Below are 25206 nucleotides of genomic sequence, written 5' to 3' on the forward strand. Positions count from 1 at the left end.
ACCAACTTTTCTCTCCATGTAAATTGAATGATAAATGTAGCCCACTGTTCCAGTGGATCTATGACTTCTAAGCACAGGATTGCCTACAGTCTCCCAGCTGAATACAACACCAAAAAAACTCTAAAAAATTGATCTAGAAAATGGTGAGGAACTAATTTTGTTTTAATGAATTTTTTTTTTTTTAAATGCAAACAATGAAAGGGAAGTGCCACTAGATAATACATTAGTTCTCATCTCCGTCATTGGGTGCAACCTATGCAATCTTAAATATACAGCCTGTACAATAAGGAAACCTAAATCTAGAATCTGGGAACATTTAGATGATATTAATCAGCTATGTAATCGTAACACATCCACTGCACAACATTTTATCCACCAAAATAATAGGGATCCTTCTCCATTCATTACACTGGTCAACGCAATTTTTCTGGCAAAAGGTTTTAAAACATATTTTAAGTCAATTTTGGCTGCTGATTACGAATATGAACTCCGTTTTTGGCTATCACATCAGGATTTCAAGATATTTTCAATTTTTGATGAAAATTACTCCTAATGTTTTATGATAAAAACACATGATTTTCGGTACTACATTTTGTATATTTTTAATCAAGGAATAACAAAGATTACAAAGTCTATGTACAGCAAATCAAATATACTTACAGAATTAAACTACAAAATATAAAAACACATATATATGGCACCCAGATGAATGACAAATGGCAGTTATTTGAACTTTCTTTTCTTGGCTGATCTGTGATGTACAGCTTCTGGGTTGTCTCTCATCAAGCTCCAGCAATAGTCAGCCATCATATGTGAGTCCCACCGGCCTTGATACCGTTCTTCCATTGTTTTAATGTCCTGATGAAAACGCTCCCCTTGTTCCTCGCTCACATCCCCAAGGTTCTCTGGAAAAAAGTCCAAATGGCTGTGTAATTAGTGAATCTTGATACTCATTCTACATCCAAGATTTTGCAGACTCATTAGTAGCTCTTCCACAATCTCTTCATAGTTGTCTGCTTTCTTATTCCCTAGAAAATTGTGCACCACATTACAAAATGCATTCCAAGCTCTTTCTTCTGTCTCATTCATTGATGTGATAAAATTTGGGTCTCTCATAAGTGTTCTTATTTGAGGTCCATCAAATATTCCAGCCTTTTTCTTCTCTTCACTAAGACCAGGAAAAGTTGAGCATGTATAGTTAAAGCATTCTCCACTGTGATTGAGAGCTTTGACAAACTGCTTCATCAATCCAAGTTTTATGTGTATGGGAGGAAAGACAATGTCCTTCCTATCCACTAGAGGATCATGGATGACATTCTTATCGCCAGATGCCAAACTCTGTCGCTGAGGCCATTCAGTTTTCACCAATGCTCTGCTGCAGCTCTACTGTCCAGTAGCACAGAAAACAAGGGTGTTATCATAAGAAATAGGAATTATGCATGTTCACAGAATACAAAGATATTCTCACATTTATTGGGAGACTAAATGAAAACTAAATTTACCTTAGTGAACCGTATAAACCGGCACTTTTCATACACTACTTATACTTATCATGGAATTCATGAAAATGGGCTATATACCTATAGTGCAAAAACGTGATGTGATAGAGAAATTATAAGATCATATTTGAACTCAGCACCCTCAAATTAGTCTAAAACTGTTCTTAAAGTCTGTGAAGAAACCAGATTGTATCTTAATTTCCCAGACAACCATGTTTTTTTGCAAACCAAAAGAACTGGCTTTTTATCTGTATATTGGCTTGTGAATTTAAGTGTTTATGTCTGGTGTGTCAAGAAGACAGACTTGCCAACTGACATACTATCTAACATACTGTGTAAGGCCATGTGCACACGTTCAGGATTTTTAGCGTTTTTTTCGCGTTTTTTCGCTATAAAAACGTGATAAAAACGCGAAAAAACGCTAACATATGCCTCCTATTATTTACAGTGTATTCCGCATTTTTTGTGCAAATGTTGCGATTTTTTCCGCAAAAAAAATCGCATCGCGGAAAAAAAAGCAACATGTTCATTAAAAATGCGGAATTGCGGGGATTCCGCACACCTAGGAGTGCATTGATCTGCTTACTTCCCGCACGGGGCTGTGCACACCATGCGGGAAGTAAGCAGATTATGTGCGGTTGGTACCCAGGGTGGAGGAGAGGAGACTCTCCTCCACGGACTGGGCACCATATAATTGGTCAAAAATAAAAGAATTAAAATAATAAATAGTCCTATACTCACCTTCGATGTCCCCCGCAGTGTTCCTGCCTCACCGCTGCATGCTGCCGCTTCGGTTCTCATAGCTGATGTGCGGTGAAGGACCTGTGATGACGTCACTGTCTTGTGATTGGTCGTGAGCGGTCACGTGACCACTCACATGACCGCGATGTCATGGAAGGTCCTGCGCGCACACACCAGCTATAGGAAGAGGAACGGACGCCGCTGAGGAGATCGTCTGGGTGAGTATAAGCATTTTTTTTATTTTTTTTTATTATTTTTAAACATTCTATCTTTTACTATTGATGCTGCATAGGCTGCATCTATAGTAAAAAGTTGGTCACACTTGTCAAACAGTATGTTTGACAAGTGTGACCAACCTGTCAGTCAGTTTTCCAAGCGATGCTACAGATCGCTTGGAAAACTTTAACATTCTGCAAGCTAATTACGCTTGCAGAATGCTAAAAAAAACGCGAAAAAAACAGAAAAAAAACGCAAAAAAAAAATGCGGATTTCTTGCAGAAAATTTCTGGTTTTCTTCAGGAAATTTCTGCAAGAAATCCGGACGTGTGCACATACCCTTAAGGTACCTTCACACGAAACGACTTTGTAACGATATCGCTAGCGATCCGTGACGTTGCAGCGTCCTCGCTAGCGATATCGTTTAGTTTGACACGCAGCAGCGATCAGGATCCTGCTGTGATGTCGCTGGTCGCTGAATAAAGTCCAGAACTTTATTTGGTCGTCCGATCGCCGTGTATCGTTGTGTTTGAAAGCAAAAACAACGATACCAGCGATGTTTTACACTGGTAACCAGGGTAAACATCGGGTTACCAAGCGCAGGGCCGCGCTTAGTAACCCGATGTTTACCCTGGTTACCAGCGTAAAAGTAAAAAAAACAAACAGTACATACTCACCTGCGCATCCCCCAGCGTCTGCTTCCTGACACTTACTGAGCGCCGGCCGCAAAGTGAAAGTGAAAGCACAGCGGTGACGTCACCGCTGTGCTGTTAGGGCCGGAGCTCAGTCAGTGTCAGGAAGCAGACGCTGGGGGACGCGAAGGTGAGTATGTACTGTTTGTTTTTTTTACTTTTACGCTGGTAACCAGGGTAAACATCGGGTTACTAAGCGCGGCCCTGCGCTTAGCAACCCGATGTTTACCCTGGTTACCCGGGGACCTCGGCATCGTTGGTCACTGGAGAGCGGTCTGTGTGACAGCTCCCCAGCGATCAAACAGCGACGCTGCAGCGATCGGCATCGTTGTCGCTATCGCTGCAGCGTCGCTTCGTGTGAAGGTACCTTTAGTCTGTAATAGTGACTGTACATTGAGTGTGTTAAGCTTTGTTTATTGATGTGTGCTTATATGCTAATAGTGCTACTTGATCCCATCACCATTGTTTACCTTATCTTGACTTTGGACTGAAAGACCCTGGGTAATTCTAAAAATAGCTTACATGCCTTGGGTATAAAAAGACTCAGAGATCACATCCTGGGAGACTGAAGTAACACAGAGCTATCAGCCAGACATTCTGCAAACCACCACATCATGGCACCATCACGAGGGACCCTGATCTATGATTCTATAGGAAACAACCCAGGGGTTTTCGGCTCTGGTTGGAAGGACACAGATCTGATCCAGTGACCGTCTCTGAACCATGGATCTGTTTGGAGAAAACCAGGGTTGGGACCCGCTGGTCGCCTGGTTCCATGGAGATGGTCAGATAAGCCAGGTGGTGACTCTCGTGTCAACTGGCTTTGGACCTTGTATGGGCTCTATGGACAGTTCTTGGTCATCTCCCTATGCTTGTCGTTACCCCTTCTCTGTGCGTTAATCCACAGATGGAGTAGCGGCCCTGGGAGCTCTGACATCGTGTCAACTGGCTTTGGACCTTGTATGGACTCTATGGACAGGTCTTGGTCATCTCCCTATGCTTGTTGTTACCCTTTCTCTGTGCGTTCATCCACAGATGGAGTAGCGACCCTGGGAGCTCTGACATCGTGTCAACTGGCTTTGGACCTTGTATGGACTCTATGGACAGTTCTTGGTCATCTCCCTATGCTTGTCGTTACCCCTTCTCTGTGCGTTCATCCACAGATGGAGTAGCGACCCTGGGAGCTCTGACATAACATCTACCATTGTCTCGATGAGTCAGCGGAAGGGTGAGGACCTGTGGTGTCCACCATCTTGGGGTAGTTGGTGGGAGTGTTCTGTTTGCTATTGTGTGCTGTGGTTCAATAAAGTATTGCCACAGTGTTTTACCTTAACCCTGTGTTGTCTGTGTAGTGTATTGCCCACGGGGAGATAGAGCGGGCATTCAGTTTATGAGCCGTGGTCCATGCAGTCTTGCTAAAGACAGCCGGGCCAGCGGACCAGAGCACCCACTGACCCCGTTTCTCCACAAAGTCCATGCCAGAAACACTTTTTTTTTTCTGTAGAAGACCAGTGTTATTTATGCGATCAAACAAACACCAGCACATATTCGTGAAGGTAACAGAGAATGTGCCCTTCACCAAAGCATATCGAAAATACAGTGCTCAGCAGAAATGAGTACATCCCTATTGAAAAGTAAGATTTTAATCAATATCTCGTTGAATGCAAGAACTATTTTCAAAATTTTGACAAGATTGAGTTTCATAGAACATTTTTTAACCCATAATATGAAAGCAAGGTTAATAATATAACTTTCATTACAAAATCTTCAGTTTTACTTGCATTATTTGATGCAAAAATGAATAACCCTCATATTAAAAACTTCATCTGGTATTTTGGATGACCTCCATGATTTTTAAGCACAGCACCAAAAGTTTTCTAGGCATGGAATGAAGAAGTTGGTTAACATATGGCAACATCCATCTTTTCCTGTTCTTCAGGAACCACCTTTTTTAGAGCTTGGTTGCTGGATGGAGAATGATGACAACTTGTCTCTTCAGAATTCCCCATTGGTGTTTTGGTGGGTTTAAATAAGAAGACACTTGGCCACTGAATCACTTTCATCCTGTTCTTCAGAAATGCAACACATATCCTTTTAATCATTGTCAGATTGGAAAAGTGCATGTCTACCAAGGGCACGGAGTGACGGTAACATCTTGTCTTTCAATATTGAGGAGTACATCCATCATTCATTTTTTCCTTTACTTTTTCCTTGTTAGTCCCCTTAGGGGACTTGAATCTGCAATTGCTTGGTCGCTTGTGCTCTACACAGAAATACCACAGTATTGCTGTATATAGTAAAAATCACTGTCACAGCTGCAGGCTGAATGTCACAGAACATCACATGACCGACAAGGTGGCGTTCACCCAGTTCCCAGCTGTCCTAACATCCCATTGGCTCCCTGCGCAATTAACAATGGCATTTAAGTGGTTAAAAGCACACCGATCCCTGCTGCTAGAAGCAGATGTCAGCTAATGTATGTCTTATAGCTGGCATCTGTCCTGTGTAGAGCAGGCTCTTCTTCTGAGCCTGCTCCAAAGTCCCTGACATGATCTATGACAGATATATCCGTCAAGGTATGTTAAAGCGTTATTTACTGAAAAAAGAACATTAAGAATATATAAATCTGAGGAGTCTGCTCTAGCAGTTAAAAAAAAGTAATTAAATCTGCTAAAGTAGAAAATTAACAGCAAGTAGCCAAGGAAAGCAAGACAAATCCCACAAAGTGCTTTAAATATATAAATACAAAAAAAGTTTCGGACAGGTGGGACCCCTGAATAATATGCAAATTGTCTTTTCAGAGAGGAAGAGGACCAGAACTCGTCTCACCTATTGGAAGTAGCAATCCTAAAAGTCATTGTCGACCCTTTAATGAACTTTGCCACATGACTTAGGATAAAAGCCAAACCAGAATCTCAATTTCCAGACACTGTGTTTCTGGGTACTGCCCCTCGTCAGTGCAAAGTGTGAGATCTGGTTTGGTTGGCGTGCGCAGATTGAGATCTCGACGGCCATTTTCCTGAAGCCAAGTGCTGCCGACATTTCAATCTGTGCGCGCATGGCCTCCAGCGGCCATTTTCCTGATGCCTCTGGCGGCCCACGGCTTCAGGAAGATGTCCGCAGGGAAACCAGTGATGCTCTCGGCTCTGCTCGCCGTGGATACCGGGCCACGGTGTCACCACATCTCTGCCACCGGCATTGTGAGGAAGGGACCCTACTCAGGTGCACTGCCCCCCGCCACAGCATCGCCACACCTCTGCCGCCGCTGGTCCCGCTGCTACACCACTGCCGTAACCCCCCCAGTAAGCCTGCTTTCGCACTTAAGACGCTCCCCCCATTTTCCTCCCAAATTTTTTTGGGAAACAGTGCGTCTTATAGTCCGAAAAATACGGTATTAAAGATGTGTTTTATCCCAGTGCTCTTAAAATACTAACACACTCAGTTGGTCAAATGTAGATATGGTAAAAGAAAAGCCAAGTAAAATGAATGTTGGCTCCAACAAAAGGTTCTTAAGGAACTCCGCTATTGCAGTATCCTTAAACATAATTTTCAGAGACTCTAGTGCTTGGTCATGTACCAAGCGATTGGCGCAAAGTTAACGTGGTACCCATTTTCAAAAAAGGCTTCAGGTCTTTTACAGGTAATTATAGACCAACTTAACATCCATTGTTGAAAAAAATGTTTGCTTATAAGAGATGATATACAGGAGGCTAAGCTGATTAGTTTTCATGAAGAGGTGGATAGAAACCTGAACGTAGTGGTATCTGTGGGCATAGTGTTTTTGGACTTTGCAAAGGTGTTTGACACTGTCCCACATAGATGTTTATGTGATAAATTAAGGTTTAATGGATAAATTAAAGTCTATAGGCTTAGAAAGTAGAATTTGTAATTGGGTGTGGTCTTTGAGACAATTTTTAATCCAGAGTTGTTGTGAACGGCTACTACAGAATGGTGTCTGGTTATTAGTGGTGTAGTGGTGAGGAGTCTATTATTTAACTTCCTTATTAATGATGTAGAAGATGGGATTATTATTATTGTTGTTTCTTTTTTTGCAGAAGATACCAAACTATGTAATATAACGCAGTCTATGGAAGATGTTCATAAATTACAGGTTGACTTGAACAAACTGAGTGTTTGAACCTCATCTGCCTAGTGGATGCCCAACGTGGAGAAATATAAAGTTATGCACCTTGGCACTAATAATACGTGAGCACCATATGTCCTAGTAGGACTGGAGGAAAACTATGAGAAACACTTAACAAGAAGGATCTTGGGGTACTTGTAGATCACAGACTAAGTAACCGTATGCAGTGTCTTCTAAGGCCAGCAGGACATCACTTTCTAAAGCGTTACTGTGACCCTGTCTGGAATATACAGTTCAGTTTTGGACATAAGTTTGCAGAAAGGAAGTTCTGAAGATAGAAAAGGTACCAAGAAAATACACAAAACTGATACAGGGATGATCTTAGTTTTGATGAAAGACTAAATAAATAATTAAATGTAATTAAATTAATTTATTCTTGAGAAAATATGAATAAGAAGAGGCATGATTAACTTGTACAAATACAAAAACGTCCAATACAAAAAATATGGTCAAGTAAAACCCCATGAAAAGACAAGAGGGTAAACCTCTTTTTTCTGGAGAAAAAAAGTTCAATCTCCAGAGGACAAAAGGCTCCTTTACCATAAGAACTATTAATCTGTCTACGTCAGGAGCCGTTCACAGCAGGAACCTTTGATGGTTTTAAAAAGGGCTAAAATGCTTTTTTAGAAGAAAATAAAATAAATAAGTAAATGCATAAAGTTCTTCTCTGAATATTTGGTCTGGTGGATCTACAATTGTCAAATTGTCATCAGTAGAGAAAGATTAGCTCTTTTGGGGTAAACTGGATCATGCACTGTAGTTGTGCATTTGTCTCTTCCATTTGTACTTTATGGATATTTGTCTTTAAAAAAAAAAAACAGCAATACTGCATTTTTTTACAGAGTTCGCCAAGTTGTTTAATGGATATGTTACATTTACTCTACTGGTTAGTATGATGATAATACCAAATTTATCTAGTTTGTTACATTACTTTGGCACAATAAAAGCGGTTTTATGAAAAAAAAGGTTTTTATCCATTCATGCTACATCTATTTTGAGCCGGACAACCGCAATTTTTTATTCCCCCTCCCCCTTTTTTTTTTTTTGCTGTGTTCCCAGAGTAATAACTATTTGACACTATTATAGAGGAGTAAGTTGGGGAAAATGCAGCAATAATGCAACACTTTTGTTTTTAAGCAGCGCTTGCCATGCTTTGTAACTGATGCTAAGTACTACAGGTCAGTATGCAATTCATGTGCCGCGTACAATAAAATCACAGAGTGACAGGTTAAAATACATGTATACACATAGAATAGATAGATATACAGATATCAGTGACACACACATACTGTATATATATATATATATATATATATATATATATATATACACTATATATATATATTTATTTATTTATATATATATATATATATATATATATTTATTTATTTATTACATAGATGACAAGCCGGCAATTCAGCAGCCACGTAGAGTAATATCACAGCAGGAGCCAACAGCAGAGAAGAGATGGATTACATACAGTAAATACAAATGGATTAGGTAGATATACAGGTGTCTGTGACAAATACAATTAGTACAGTGTGTGCAAATTACTGTACATGTATTAAATTAATAAAAGATTATTTTTCCGAAAAAAAAAAAAAAATGGCGTGTGCTCCCGTGTAATTTTCTTAACCAGCAGAGGGAAAGCCGATGGCTGGGGGCGGATGTTTATAGCCTGGGAAGGGAGTAATACCCATGGAGCTTCCCAGGCTATTAATATCAGCTCACAACTGTGCAGTATTCTTAGCCTTTACTGGCTATTAAAATGGGGGACCTAAAAAAAAATGACATAGGGTCCCCCTATAATTAATTAAAAGCAAAGAGTATGCAGACAGCTGCGGGCTGATATTAATAGCCTAGAAAGGGCAATGGATACTGCTCCCCCCCAGGCTAAAACATCAGCTCTCAGCCACCCAAGAAAAGGCGCATCTCTAATATGAGGAAATTCTGTCATTTAGCCCCGCTCTTCCCACTTGCCCTGTAGAGATGGCAAGTGGGATGATAGTTGGGGGGCTGATGTCACCTTTGTATGGTCAGGTGACATCAAGCCCCGAGGTTAGTAATGGAGAGGCGTCAATAAGACGCCCCATTACTAACCCCATAGTCACATTGTATGAAAACACAGAGACCAAAATTAAAGTCCTTTAATTGAAAGAATGACACACACTCCTTTAATAATCTTAATTAAACCATACTTACGACCTCGCCCATTCCACCAACACCCTTGTTATCTGCAAAAGAGTTAAAAATAAAAAACAACAATATTCCTCACCTTTCCGCAGAGATGCTGCTAATCCATTTGTCCCCCGATGGGTCTAGCTCTGCTGCATCTAGATGGTAGGCTGCATGGTTGCATGATGCGACCATACAGCCTGTCATCCAACAGACATTGAGCACCATATGCTCAGTGTCTCCCTGTGAACTTCTATTCCCTGTCTGAGGGCACCACGACTGGACTTGAACAACAATGAGTTTTATTGCTTGTCTAATAAACTACAAAACGTCTGCATTGCAGCTTATTAAGCCATGCAGCCGTGTACGGACAGGCATCATAATCAACGATGCCTCTAGGTGGGCGGCCATTAGTTAGCCCCGGGCTGACATGACAAGCAGGAGGTGGCCCCCTCGGTCAGCCTCACCGACACTGGATTTTCTCTCTTGCATGTACAGTAATGTGCGTAATCTTACATATATGCACAGCCCTATCTAGCTAAAATACAATCTATGCAGCTTTTATTCCAAATTGATGTTACCACATAGGGAGCCTCTCTTCCTGCAGAGGATACATTTATAGAAATTATTTCAATTTGATCTGCACAATAAACCAAAAGGAAAACTCAAACAATAAAAGAATGTAAAGCTTCAAAATCTCACAAGAAAAAAAAATAACAAAACAAACTGAAGGACAAAAATGGCGACAGCTAACCATTAAGGATAAATTATTCATTTATTTCTTACAAGGTATTGTTTAAAAATAATAGGAACTTCTCCCTCTGACAATGCCTAATGAAAAAACTTTCATTGCTAAGAAACCTATTCAGATATATGTACAATAGTTACTGGATTATTAATGCTCACTCTCCTCCTCTGGAGCTCAGTTCATCTACTGCAGGCACAGACTATTGCACAACCCACCGCCCAGTCCTGTAACATATAATCATGTATATGTTGCCTACTTGTCTCTTGAAGTCCTTGGAAATATCAATAGTGATAAGTATGCTCTAATGAACAGAAATATTAGAAAGGGAATCTGATACTAAAAGACGTACTCCCAGCCTAGCTGATCCTGGCCTAACATTAGATCCACATTGATGCCACTGTGCAGGAATAAATGAATGGTCGTCCTTGTAATAGAAGTATGGCTCAAGGATGCTGAACAAGAGCAGCTGTTATTGAGCTGATTCCTAAAGGTTCATAGGGTGCAGGCTTAGACTGGCCCACAGGAATACAGGAGAATCCTCCGGTGGGCCCTTGTGGAGGAGTAGGCCACCTCCCTCATATTTGAGCAGTACTTGGCACAATATACTTCAATCACTCTGTGCAGACAAAGGCAGCATATTATTAATTTACTAATCTACTCAGTCCATTGTTATATAAATTTGTGATTGAGTATAATGTCCCTTTTGTACGTAGTTGAAAATTGTGGCTCTGGAGTTGATTACTGGTGAGCCCTTGGAACCCCAGTTTGACACTAATAGGGCATATGTACAGGATTTGTCTCTTTGAGACAACCTTTTTAATATCTATAGTCAGGCTTGGACTGGCCCACAGGAGAACAGGAGAATCCTCTGGTGGGCCCCTATCCAAGACTGGACCACCACCCTCTTATATGAGTAGTACTTGGCACTATATGCTTGAATCACTATGTACAGACAATGGCGGCATCTTATTCATTTAACAGTCTACCCAGTTCATTGTTCTATAAATCTGTGATTGAGGATAATGTCATATTTGCATGTAGCTGAATAGTCAGGTCCTGGAGTAGGTTACTGGTGGACCCCTGGGACCCCAGTCCAGCAATGTGTATAGTACATATATATGTGGTGCACCTGGGGTCCAGTCGCCACAGAGATACTGCACCTCATCCAGAGGTGTGGTATTCTACTCTCAGGTAAGGAGGGGGCACTGCACAGAACCATACACCAGCATCCAACACTAGAAACTTCAGTCAGGGCATCTGGGTGTACCCTTAGGGAGGATGGACTCATCCCAGTCTGGAGAGGGTTAATATGTAGAGGGTGTGGGTAGAGAAAGCAGAGATGTCATGGAAGCAGTAGGGGGAGTCAGGAAAGATCTAGAAAGTTAGTCAGCAAGTGAGAGGAAGTGAAAAGAAGCAGACATGCTGAGAGGGGGCTCCCTGTCACAGGGAGCTAGAGAGAGAAAAAGCTGAAGGAAAGTGAAGCTAAAGAAAGAAGAGAAGGAAGGGGTCCTAGAGGCACGGGTAGTGAGAAGTCCACCCATGGGGCTCGTATTCATGCTGACCCGAGTCAGGTGGAGGGACTACCATAGGTGGCAAAAACCTAGTGACAGATTCCCTTTAAGACACCCTGGATCTCAACAAGGATAACTAGTACTTTCTGCAAAACAAAATATCAGCCAGTTATGTGTGCTCCAGCTCTAAGTATAAAATGTAAAGATGTACAGTTTCCTATGTGAAAAGTCAGCTAAAACATAAGAAATGTTCATTATAAACAACCTGGTGTAAATGTGATGCCACTGTCACCTGATACATTACAGTAATGCATTGCCAAAATATGAGAGAGAACGGTACTGCACCAATTCAATAGCGGTAGCCAATGTGCAGACCAAGAATGTGATCGGGAAGAAGGGACAAAGATATGGAAAGGAAAATAGGTTTTCCAGGTAATATATGGATGGACAAACCATGTGATAAACCTTCAATTTTCAATTGGTGGAGGTCCAAGTCTCAGAAACCCCACCAATCAGCAGTTTAATTCGGTTGCTTAGTTTGGAGGGTGCTGCAGCCATCTTTGGTTCTATTCACTTACACTCTGCCCATATAATAGGGAAATGCAGCAAAGGGAGAGAAAGTTGCAGCACCCACTATGTAGGCTGCAAACAGTTAATCCAAGCTGAAAAGTCTTCATCAGTGACCCCTTTAGTCCTCATTCACACGTCAGTATTTTAGCATCAGTATTTGTATGCCAAAACCGGGAGTGTTTCCAAAACACAGAACAGGTGTCCATCTTTCGATTAGAGGTTTTATCTGTAAGTTTCACTCCTGGCTTTATATGCAAATTGTCTCTTCAGAGAGGAAGAGAACTAGAGCTCTAGTGCCACCTATTGGAAGGTAGCAATCCTACAAGTCAATGTTGACCCTTTAACGAGCCTTGTCACATGACTTAGGATAATAGCCAAACCAGAATCTCAATTTGCAGACACTGTGTTTCGGGGTACTGCCCCTCGTCAGTGCAAAGCGGAGATTTGGTTTATCCAAGACCGTTATCCAAGAAGTATCGTTTCTCCTTGCGGAGATCGACATGCTAAGCATGCCGAGATGAGGAGACTTAAAGCCGCAATGCTCCTCTGGGAAATATGCAAATTATGCAAATTGTCTCTTCAGAGAGGAAGAGCTTACACACACTGATGCAAAAATACTAACGTGTGAAAGAGTTAAACCAGTGGATGGCTATCGATTGTGTAGCCTACGGATAGACCATCAATATTTTGAACCAGGAAAACTTCATTATTGACAACACCACCCCTTTAAAATACACTTCACTTGTAAGCTTTAATTATTGCAAATGCTACTTGTGCCTAGAACACTCACGCCGCCATGGATGCCAGCTCATTAGTACACTCACAATCACATACTACTTGTTATCGGTGCCTGACATGCATACACAGACTCCAGGGTCGCTGTAAAAGACATGAATAGTAATTCTCATCCAATATGTTTACCCTATTCCACAATGGTCACCATAAGATGAATACAATGTTATCATGACTCCTGCATGACAAGAAGAAAAAATGGAATTTAGTCATTGCTGACATATGAGTCATAAATGCTATCTTTGCAGATCTCGCCAGACACATTAGTTCTAGGGCAGCGTGTACTAGCATCACTTTGAAATTTAAAATTAAATTTAGCTTTGTAACATTAAATAGCTGATGTTTCTGCTTCCACGTATAATAGGTTTGTGTTCTTGCTATCTGCTATCATACTTTATTGAATGGGAGCTTTGTTAGGGTATGTGCACACGTCCGGATTTCTTGCAGAAATTTCCTGAAGAAAACCGGAAATTTTCTGCAAGAAATCCGCATTTTTTTTTTTTGCGTTTTTTTTCCGTTTTTTTTCGCGTTTTTTTTAGCATTCTGCAAGCGTAATTAGCTTGCAGAATGCTAAAGTTTTCCAAGCGATCTGTAGCATCGCTTGGAAAACTGACTGACAAGTTGGTCACACTTGTCAAACATACTGTTTGACAAGTGTGACCAACTTTTTACTATAGATGCTGCTTATGCAGCATCTATAGTAAAAGATAGAATGTTTAATAATAATAAAATAAAAAAATGGTTATACTCACCCTCTGCAGACAGCCAATCTCCTCAGCGGCGTCCGTTCCTATAGATGCCGGTGTGGTTCAGGACCTTCGATGACGTCGCGGCTTGTGATTGGTCGCGTGAGTCACATGAGCGGTCACGCGACCAATCACAAGACAGCGACGTCATCACAGGTCCTGAACCACCCCGGCATCTATAGGAACGGAAGGGAAAGCATGCATCGGAGAGGCTGGAACACTTCGGGGGCCATCAGAGGGTGAGTATATCACTATTTTTTATTTTAATTCTTTTTTTTTTTACCAATTATATGGTGCCCAGTCTGTGGAGGAGAGTCTCCTCTCCTCCACCCTGGGTACCAACCGCACATAATCTGCTTCCCGCATGGTGGGCATAGCCCTGTGCGGGAAGTAAGCAGATCAATGCACTCCTAGGTGTGCGGAATCCCCGCAATTCCGCATTTTTAATGAACATGTTGCCTTTTTTTCCGCGATGCGATTTTTTTGCGGAAAAAAAATGCAACATTTGCACAAAAAATGTGGAATACCCTGTAAATAATAGGAGGCATATGTTAGCGTTTTTTTTTCGCGTTTTTATCACGTTTTTGCCATTATACAGTCCTGCTCATCGTTATTGGCACCCAAGAAATTTGAGTACATAATGTGGAATATCTCCTGAAAAAAATCAATCAAGGGAAACCGTTTTTTTGCATAGCGCATAAATACAAAAGAGCAAATGTTAAACAATTATTTAAAAAAAAAAAACAATGGGAGAGAAAAATAGAAAAACCTAAAGCTGCTGTGACACTAGTATTGGCACCTTTTACATTAAATTAATATGGAAACACAATTTGACTCGCCTGTCGTAAATCACAAATGAGAATCACCTGTGATTAGTGTTGAGCGATACCGTCCGATACTGGAAAGTATCGGCCGATACCGGCAAAGTATCGGATCTGATCCGATACCGATACCCGATACCAATACAAGTCAATGGGACTCAAGTATCGGAAGGTATCCCTGATGGTTCCCAGGGTCTGGTAACCGGCAGCCTTCTTTGCTTAAAATGAGCGCGTTCAGGGCCTTCCATGACGTCACGGCTTCTGATTGGTCGCGGCCGCCCATGTGACCGCCATACGACCAATCACAAGTCGTGACGTCATCCCTCAGGTCCTAAATTCCTAGAAGGGAATTTAGGACCTGAGGGATGACGTCGCGGCTTGTGATTGGTCGCGTGGCGGTCACATGGGCGGCCTCGACCAATCACAAGCCGTGATGTCATCTAAGGCCCTGAATGCGCTCATTCTTAGGAAGGAAGGCTGCCGGAAAGAAGCCGAGGGTGAGTATATTCCTATTAGGTATATACTCACCCTCAGACGCGCCCTGCTTCTTTCCGGCAGCCTTCCTTCTTAAGAATGAGCGCGTTCAGGGCCTTAGATGACGTCGCGGCCGCCCATGTGACCGCTCACGTGACCAATCACAAGCCGTGACGTCATCCCTCAGGTCCTAAATTCCTAGAAGGGAATTTAGGACCTGAGGGATGACGTCGCGGCTTGTGATTGGTCGCGTGGCGGTCACATGAGCGGCACGCGACCAATCAGAAGCCGTGACGTCATGGAAGGTGCTGAACGCGCTCATTTTAAACAAAGAAGGCTGCCGGTTACCAGCGGTGATGTCCAGGGGCCTCCGGACAGGTGAGTATATCAATATTTTTTATTTTAATTCTTTATTTTACACATTCATATGGATCCCAGGGCCTGAAGGAGAGTTTCCTCTCCTTCAGACCCTGGGAACCATACACTGGAAACTTCCGATTCCGATTCCCGATACCCCAAAAGTATCGGATCTCGGTATCGGAATTCCGATACCGCAAGTATCGGCTGATACTTGCGGTATCGGAATGCTCAACACTACCTGTGATTAATTGTCGGTGTCCATGTGACATGAATTAGCTAATGAATGATGACTTCAGTGTTTTAAAATTCCACATGGCAAACCCTGTTCCTTTATCACAATGGTGAAGACAAAAGAGCTGTCTGAGGACATCAGAACTGCCAGTATTGGCAAACACAAGACTTTCAAAGGGTATAAGGCCATCTCCAAAGACCTTGCTGTCCCAGTTTCAACAGTTTAATTAAGACATTTGCCAAGCATGAAACAGTCAAGAACCTCCCTGGACTTGGGGGAAAGAGGAAAATTGACAAGAGATGTCTTCAAAGGTTCATGCGAATGGTGGAAAAAACATCATATCAAACATCCAAAGACCTGAAGGCCTACCTGTAACAGTCTGGAGTCATGGTTTCAACAAGCACCATATGCCACACACTAAACCAAGCTGAGCTTTATGGGCGAAGGCCAAGAAAGAAACCATTGCTGAAAAAAAAAGACATAAAAAGGAACGACTGATCTTTGCCAAAGAGTACTTTGACAAACCACAATCCTTCTAGGAAAATATTCTGTGGACAAACAAAACAGAAATAGAATTTTTTTGGCAATGCAAAGCAACAGTTTGTTTACAGACGGCACAATGAAGCTTATAAGGAAAAGAACACCCTACCAACAGTTAAGCATGATGGAGGATCCATAATGCTGTGGGGTTGCTTTGCTGCATCTGGAACTATATGCCTTGACCGTATCCCAGGAATCATGAAATGAGAAAATTATCAAGATATTTCAGAGCGAAATATCCTACCCAGTGTAAGAAAACTTGGTTTGCGTCTATGATCATGGGTCCTCCAGCAAGGCAATGACCCAAAGCACACATCCAACAGTACACAGGAATGGTTAGAAAGAGAAAAAATGGACTGCTTTAAAATGGCTAGCAATGAGTCCTGACTTCAATCCCACTGAAAATCTTTGGGGTGAAAGGAAATTTGTCATTGGGAAAAAGAACCCGGCAAACATTCAAGAGCTTGTGCAAACTGCAAAGGAAGAGTGGGAGAAAATACCAGCTGAGAAGTGCAAGAAGCTTATAGATGGCTACAAGAAACATTTGGAGGCTGTCATCAATGCCAAAGGGTGTACAACTATGTATTAATTAGGGGTACTAAGATTTCATAAGCTCACCCAACCAGACATATAAGAATCCAATTCTCAATAGACATGTGGATCCTGAGGATATAACTATCCATTAAAAAAAAACAAAAACAGGCACATAAAAAGTTACAAAAAGAAGAAATAATAAAAAGACATACCCACCCAACAAAAAAACAGTATAAATCAAAAAGGGATAAATAAAGACTCACATAACAAGATTGGGGAGCGTTTGCTCTTTTTTCCAGAAGAGATTGTCACAAAATTTAGGACAGATCTGCAATATGCGTTCTCTCCTGGATCTGACACCTAATTTTCTCATAATATACTGTATATCTCCTGGTCAGGTGAGGAGGATGGCTTATCGTTTGCAAGGAACATGGGTAAAAAGGCATAATTTTAATTTCTGTCATATTTGCCCACAGGAACTTTTACCATCCCAAGCATACTAAACACGACTATGTTATATCCATACTTCATGTTAATATTACATTTCTGGGGTTTACCAAGGCTGAAAATCCTGGAGCTTGACCCACAGAAGCGTATATGTCCCTCGATCACAGATATATCCATGGATGGTGTTGATCATAAATATGGCACGGCATGGCATTTAATAATAATCTCTTTATATAGCACCAACATATTCCGCAGCACTTTACAGTTTGCACACATTATCATCGCTGTCCCTAATGGGGCTCACAATCTAAATGACCTATCAGTAAGTCTTTGGAATGTGGAAGGAAACCAGAGTACCTGGAGGAAACCCACGCAAACACAGGGAGAACATACAAACTCCTTGCAGATGTTGTCCTTGGTGGGACTTGAACCCAGGACTCCAGCGCTGTGCAACGATACAGCAGTCATTATTATTATCATTTATATAGCACCATTGATTCCATGGTGCTGTACATGAGAAGGGGTTACATACAAGTTACAGATATCACTTACAGTAAACAAACTAACAATGACAGACTGATACAGAGGGGCGAGGACCCTGCCCTTGTGGGCTTACATTCTACAGGATTATGGGGAAGGAGACAGTAGGTTGAGGGTTGCAGGAGCTCCGGTGTTGGTGGGGCGGTAGCTTCGGTAGTGATGACATGTAGGATGCTGTAAAGGAACGTGGTCAGAGCAAGGGTTATCAGGGCATTTAATTCTGCAGTGGTTACTCCACACAGGGAGAAGTAGAGGGAAATGTTCTGAATACAAATTACTGCAACTTGGAACACAGTAGTAAAACAAGTAACTGAGACAATGCGTTCAGAGGAAATAGACTTATCAATCCATGTGACAAAGAAGAGAAGTCAGCACTCACTGATCCTTAAAATGGTTTGTCCTTTATTTAGTCACATATTAAAACCTCCATGGCTCGGGGGTGTGTGAAGATAGGAGTGTGCAGGCTTCAGCGTTTCGGTACTGCACCATGGACTTTTGGTCATCCGAACTCACTCCTCTAGGTATTTCTTGATAAAGGCTTATAAATTAGCCGAAACGTTGAACTGTGATACCTGAATCATGTATTTCACCTGTCCATTATGTGCGGAATTGGCTTTAATATGAGATGAAATATCAACGATTTGAAATGCAATAAATCAAATTTTTTCTCGGAATGCAATAAATCTAATTTTTGCTTGGAACCTCTCAGTGTTCCGGATCTTCTTGAGACTGCCATAGAGAACCTGTGGTCCCTCATAAAATGTGAGATCTACAGGGAGGGAAAACAGTCCACCTCTCGGAACAGTGTCTGGGAGGCTGTGGTGGCAGCTGCACGCAATGTTGATCGTGAACAGATCAAGCAACTGACAATCTATGGATGGAAGGCTGTTGAGTGTCATCATAAAGAAAGGTGGCTATACTTCCAAAAATATTAAGCTTTGATATTTATGAGTCTTTTGGGTTGATTGAGAGCATAGTTGTTGATCAATAATGAAAATAATCCTCTAAAATACAACTTGCCTAATAATTCTGCACACAGTGTAAATTATTTTTTTCCCTACCACTCTTAGACCCTCAAAAATAAAATTCTCACCTATCCAAACCTACATGCAACAGTATTAGATATCGCTCTTAGTAGATGACACACATTTTGTGCAGATGTAAGTTGCTCATACATTGTGTCATATTGTACAGAAAATACGCTACCCCAAACTTAAAGAAATATTTCCTGTTATAATTTTTTATCTGTTTGCCATTACCCTATCTGCCTTTTTGCCTTCCGTTAAGAAGCAAAAAATAACTTTAGATTGCAGTTTTCCAGAATAGGAATTTTGTGTAGTATATTGTTAAATTCCCTATAGGTCAGTTTCACATATAACGTTTGCTAATCGCCTTCATTCTCCTCCTCTCTTAATTTCTGCTGGAAACTCCGCTCAGCTACGTCATCATTGTGCCAGCTCTGCCTTTGAACTTCCTTTGCAACCAGCTACACTGGTTCCTCATCACTGCAGTGAGAGTCTACTCAACTTCCTTGTGGATTACGATTCTGGTACACATCTTACCTTCGCTTCAAATCTGCTTCATCAGTTTCTGGGATTCCAGTTCTGTACCAAGGATATCTGTTCGTGCTGCATAACAGCTGCTCATCTGGACCAAGGACTATTATTGAGGATCCATCTTTCCTGGTGTGACATAACAGCGTTTTGACCTTTTTCTGCATAGTTTTGTAGTTTAGATATGGCATTTCTCTACTATGGTTCCCATAGGTTCTTCTATACAACTTTAAAAACCCCAGAAAGATCCATTTACTATTTTTTTTCTTTCAAAGAGGGTTTTAAAGCACTGGAAACAGGCTTAAAATTTGCTTTTGAATTATGATACAGTGATGAGCAAAAGGGTAACAGTGTTTTGAACTTTTGACTTTCAGGCTCCATTTCTCACCATCCACTTCTGCTTCGAACCTGAAACTACCATCATTTTATAGACAATCTTCTTGGCTATCTCATACATAAATTTCACTTGCAACTATTTAGCATTTGATTAGTTATGCAGATTCTTGACATGTCACTGCATTGTTACTGTTTTACTCCTAAAAATTGTAATTTTATATTATTTTCTTAGTATTTTGTAAATCCACCTTTGGCTTTTAACACTGAATCCTTCTGGGCTGCTCTCGATTAGATTCAAACATGTCTCAAACAAAATCTGATCTTAGGTCTCTTCTACACGTTCCCAGAGTTGGTGTATACTGGTCGACTCGCTTGGGTATGTATAGCCAAGCTGATTGTCTATAAAATGATGGTAGTTTCAGGTTCGACGCAGTAGTGGATGGTGAGATATAGAGCCTGAAAGTCAAAAGTTATAAAAGTTATTACTAGTGATGAGCGAATAGGGAAATATTTGGATTTGGGAAAATCAGTACAAATAATTTCTGACATCCGTGTATTCGTATCGAAAAATGAATCCAATGCCTGCATGCCTTTCTGACTCACATATGGTATCTAGGGATAATGCTGTCAGACTATTGTGCCAGTTTCACTGATTTATACCAAAACTAAACCTAATTTTTTTTTTTAAAGGTAAGATTTTCAAACTATCAGCATATATATAGAGCATATTTCATTACTCATATTCTTATTCTGTGTAAGGCTGAAACCTGAAGAAGTGTGTGGAACATATTAATGCATTTATGTTCCACAATGTCCAAGTGCAGACCCAAAAATCAACATCAGGCTCCCAGATATACGCTTAAAGAGACCGTGAAAAGGGCAACACAATAAAAAAATTATAATAGAAAAATAGAGATTGAGAGAAGATATTTGACTATTGCACAATGGACAAAGGTTTCCAAAAATTACCCAAGGGGTATCACACGCTGAAAGAGACTGTGGTGGGGATTTCACAATACACTTTGAGTTATTAGAATAAGTAGAGATAGGGAGTACAAGTTTCACCATTGGAGAATGTGTAAAGTTTAAAAAAAATTACCCAAGGAGCCTGTATCATACACACCAAAAGAAACCATGATGGGACATCACAATATATTTTGCAGTTATCATAATTGCTATAGATAGGGGGTATAAGTTTCACCATTGCACAATGTACAAAGGTTTCCAAGAATTACTCAAGGGGTCTGTATCATACACGCCAAAAGAGACCGTGATGGGAACCTCACAATAAATTTCACAGTTATAGAATAGGTAAAGATAGGGAGCACAAGTTTCACCATTGCACAATGTACAAAGGTTTCCAAAAAGTTTAAAACATTACCTACGTGGGGAATACATATATGACCACTAAGTACTTGTTGCAGAAGCAGGAGTAGGACGTGATTTCCTGAACAAAATAGGTTTGGATGATAAGGCATGGACGTTAAGACAAGTTCCAAAAAGGGCTGCATTTACGTTAGGTTGCCGTCATCCATAGGGATTACAAAGTCGGAGGAAATTCAGCCCTTGTTCAATTTTAGAAGAGTCAGCCTGTTTGCATTTTCTATTGATAGGTGTGTGCGCCTATCGCACCGTTATGATTGCGCCAGCTGAATTAAAAACCTGCTCAGACAACACACTTGCGACAGGGCATGACAGCACCTCCAAGGCATGCAGGGAGAGGTCGGGCCAAGTGTGCAGCTTGAACAACCATTGGTTAAAGGGCACTGAAGAGTCAGGAAGGATGCTGGTATAGTCACTTAAGTACTCCTTCACCATCTTGGTCTACTTGTCCCTCCTCATCATAGTTACACCCACAGATAGCCCTTGGTGATGTATGGTTTCATGAAAATGGCCCAGTTGGTGGACATTCCCCCCCACGTTGCACCTGTCCCTCCCCTGTAATCCTTGTGGATTAAAAGAGCTGATAACTTCACCAGCAGCGTTGTCTGTGGGAAATCTTTTCAGTCTTCTACAACAGCCCTCTGGCAAGCATGCACTGAAAATGGCACGTCTGCCTCCGACATGAGAGAAGGAAATGTCTCCTTGTACCGTGAGTCAAGAAAAGTGCGCAGCCAGTATTTCATGGTGGACAAAATGCCTTTCGCGAGAGGGTCTTGGGAAAGACATCTGGACATGAACTGGGCCATGTGTGGCAGACTACAAAGAGTCAAACGTACATTTTTTCATATTGCCTTTATGACACATGCCAAAAGCAGACTCAGAGAAATTACTAGTAAATTGTGACGTTTGCTTTTCTCTACAAGATACGCTATTTATTAAAGGGAACCTGTCACCCCCAAAATCGAAGATGAGCTAAGCCCACCGGCATCAGGGACTTATCTACAGCATTCTGTAATGCTGTAGATAAGCCCCCGATGTATCCTGAAAGATGAGAAAAAGAGGTTAGATTATACTCACCTGGGCAGGCGGTCTGATCCAATGGGCGTCGCGGTCCGGGGCCTCCCATCTTCTTACGATGACAATCTCTTCATGTCTTCACGTTGCGGCTCCGACGCAGGCATACTTTGTCTGCTCTGTTGAGGGCAGAGCAAAGTACTGCAGTGCGCAGGCGCCAGGCTTCTCTGACCTTTCTCGGTGCCTGAGCACTGCAGTACTTTGCTCTGCCCTCAACTGGGCAGACAAAGTATGCCTGCGCAGAAGCTGCAAGAAGAGGATGTCATTGTAAGAAGATGGGAGACGCTGGACCGGACCGCAGCGGGGACCGCCCCTGGGTGAGTATAATCTAACCTCTTTTTCTCATCTTTCAGGATACATCAGGGGCTTATCTACAGCATTACAGAATGCTGTACATAAGCCTCTGATGCCGGTGGGCATAGCTCATCTTCGATTTTGGGGGTGACAGGTTCCATTTAAGCCAACAGATTTTTCTTTTTTATCTCTCCTTTATGACACACGCCGTCAGCAGATTAAGGAAAATTATCGCCACTAGTAGATTGTGACATTTGCGTATCTCTGCAGGCTTTGCACCAGTCACACAACTGCTAGATAAATATACGCCATTTATTTAACCAATAGAAAATTCAATTTTTTTTATATCTCTTTATGTCACCTGCCAACAGCAGATTAAGGAAAATTATTGCAACTGCTAAATAAAGATACACTATTTATTTAACCAATATATTGCCTTTATGAGACACGCCAACAGCAGACTCAAGGAAATAAATGGTAAATAGTGACATTTCCATAGCTTAGCAGGTTTTATGCCAGTCGCACAACTGCTAGATAAATATTAGCTATTTCAGCAATAGGTGAGGAATATTATTTAGCAATTAGCTTTTTTAAAAAAAATTATATGCTAGTAAGCAGTAATATTATGTAGCTCCAAAAAAAATAAGTTTAGCATATGCTGGTACTAACTAATATTATGTGGCTCTAAAAAGAGCTGCTTTGTATATTATGGTAATGGATGGAACACTGCTATCTCTCCCTAATCCCACAGTCTGTTCTTACACTATGCAACAGAAAGCAAACTAGCTCAGATCTGCAGCATGTACTTGCAATGATGATGACACCCAGGTGCCCGCCTTTCCCTCATATTAAATCTCTACCTACGCTATCTCCATCTAAAAGAGAAATAATCTTCACAATCTTCAGCTCTTAAAAGAGCTTTTTGGAATCACAAACTCTCCCTGTACACTGCTTTCACTCTCCCTTCGCTCACACTACGCTCTCACAATGCTGTTTCCAGCTGCAATGTGCGCAAGATGGCGCCGGCAGGGATTAAATATACCTTATGACGCTGTATGGCAAGCCAATCACAGTAATGCCACACCAAAGATGGCGCCAGCATTACTGTGATTGGCAAGCAAGCCCAGCATGTTCATTGGCTGCAAATAAAGCACCAAACATGCGGGGCGGGGCGGGTCACTCGAATATACCGATGTGAATACCAAATTACTCGCTGAGTAACGAATAGCTCGAATACCATGCTATTCGTTCGAGTAACGAATAGTGCCAAATGTAATCACTCATCACCAGTTACCGGTTTGCTCATTACTGTATAAAGAAAAAGCGAAAACAGCGGTCCCATGAGTAGTACCGCTTACAAGATAGGGAGAGTGGTCCTGATTTACTATTGTGCACTCCCCTTCACTGCTATACTTATAAGCATAGCACAATTTCAGCGAAGACTGACTGTTTTGACAAGTTTTGACCTTTGAACATGGTATTATCGTCATTTTACCTACAGAAGGTCCTAGTAGAGGACCAAAAACTAATTAATTTAAAACACTGACATTCTTTAGCTTTACAGCAGTCGCGTAGGAATTTTCATTCATCCTCTTCTTTCGTGACGACAGTGCTTGATACCCTTTTTGGGTTTTCTCCCAATGACGCAATATAATTTGTTTGTTTATTTTATTTTTACATTGCAGTCTTTGTATTAGTTCAAAGGACTGTAGAAAGTAGGCAAATCCCTCTTTTAGAGTTTTTCTTTTTCTGTCTCCAATCACAAAAATGTGAAAAATAGGTGCAAAATCCATCAGTATGTGTCCTAAGACAGTGGTTTTTAACCTCTACTAGTCAAGTACAGCTTAGTGACAAGTTTCACTTGAGTATTTCCAAGGGCACGATCAGCTATAACTGACATCCTTTTAATCAAAACTATGGGCACCATTTTTGGATGAACCCTGATATCAGTTAATGTTGTCTGTGGGGCGCCATTGCTGTCTGTTGTGTGACATGGAGGTATACAGGTCCTAACTACATCAATTGTATCCACCACCAGTCCTAAGCCCACAGGGGCCCCCAGCATACATGCCCTCAATGATCAGCCATCACCACAACCTGAATTATGTTTGAGATGTAATAAAATGCATGACTCTTACCTGGATTGTTGGAAGCTGGAGATAATATAGGTAACTCCCTGTGGTAACCTCATAATTTAAAATATTGTAAATCAACTTTACCAATTATGTGATGAAGTTTAAAATGTGACAAAAACTGAAGTGACCTTATGAAATCATGTCTTATCAAACTCTGAGGCATTTGTTGAGTCATATGTATTGCATATAAGATTAATGAGACCTACCTCTTCAATCTTACACCCTTGTGTTGCCCTGACCGTCAACACAACAAGGTTAGAAAATGCAATGATCGAGCCGAGACAATACTAGATAAACCTGAAACGCGTAAGCATTACAACAATTTTTAATATGTGCACATTCTGCCAATTTTTTTTATCTTCTATAATTAAACGCAAAGCTTTAACTACTTTTTTTGGTGCTGTAGAACATACCCTTTTGGACCAGTGACACCTTTAATTCTAATGAACTCATTGTACAAGAGTACTTCCATTATTATTATTTGGGACCCAATTATCTGCTGATACGTTGATGGAACACATGCACCAGCGTTGTAGCCGGTGGAGAAATGGTGCCAAACTTTCTCTTTGCTTCAAATTTTCCAGAGTGTCAGTCTTTTCAGATTCATACTAAATATAAGAAACAGAAATCCTCATTATGGCCCCATCCT

The sequence above is a fragment of the Ranitomeya variabilis genome, chromosome 8 (genome assembly GCF_051348905.1).
Source record: "Ranitomeya variabilis isolate aRanVar5 chromosome 8, aRanVar5.hap1, whole genome shotgun sequence".
NCBI lineage: Eukaryota > Metazoa > Chordata > Amphibia > Anura > Dendrobatidae > Ranitomeya > Ranitomeya variabilis.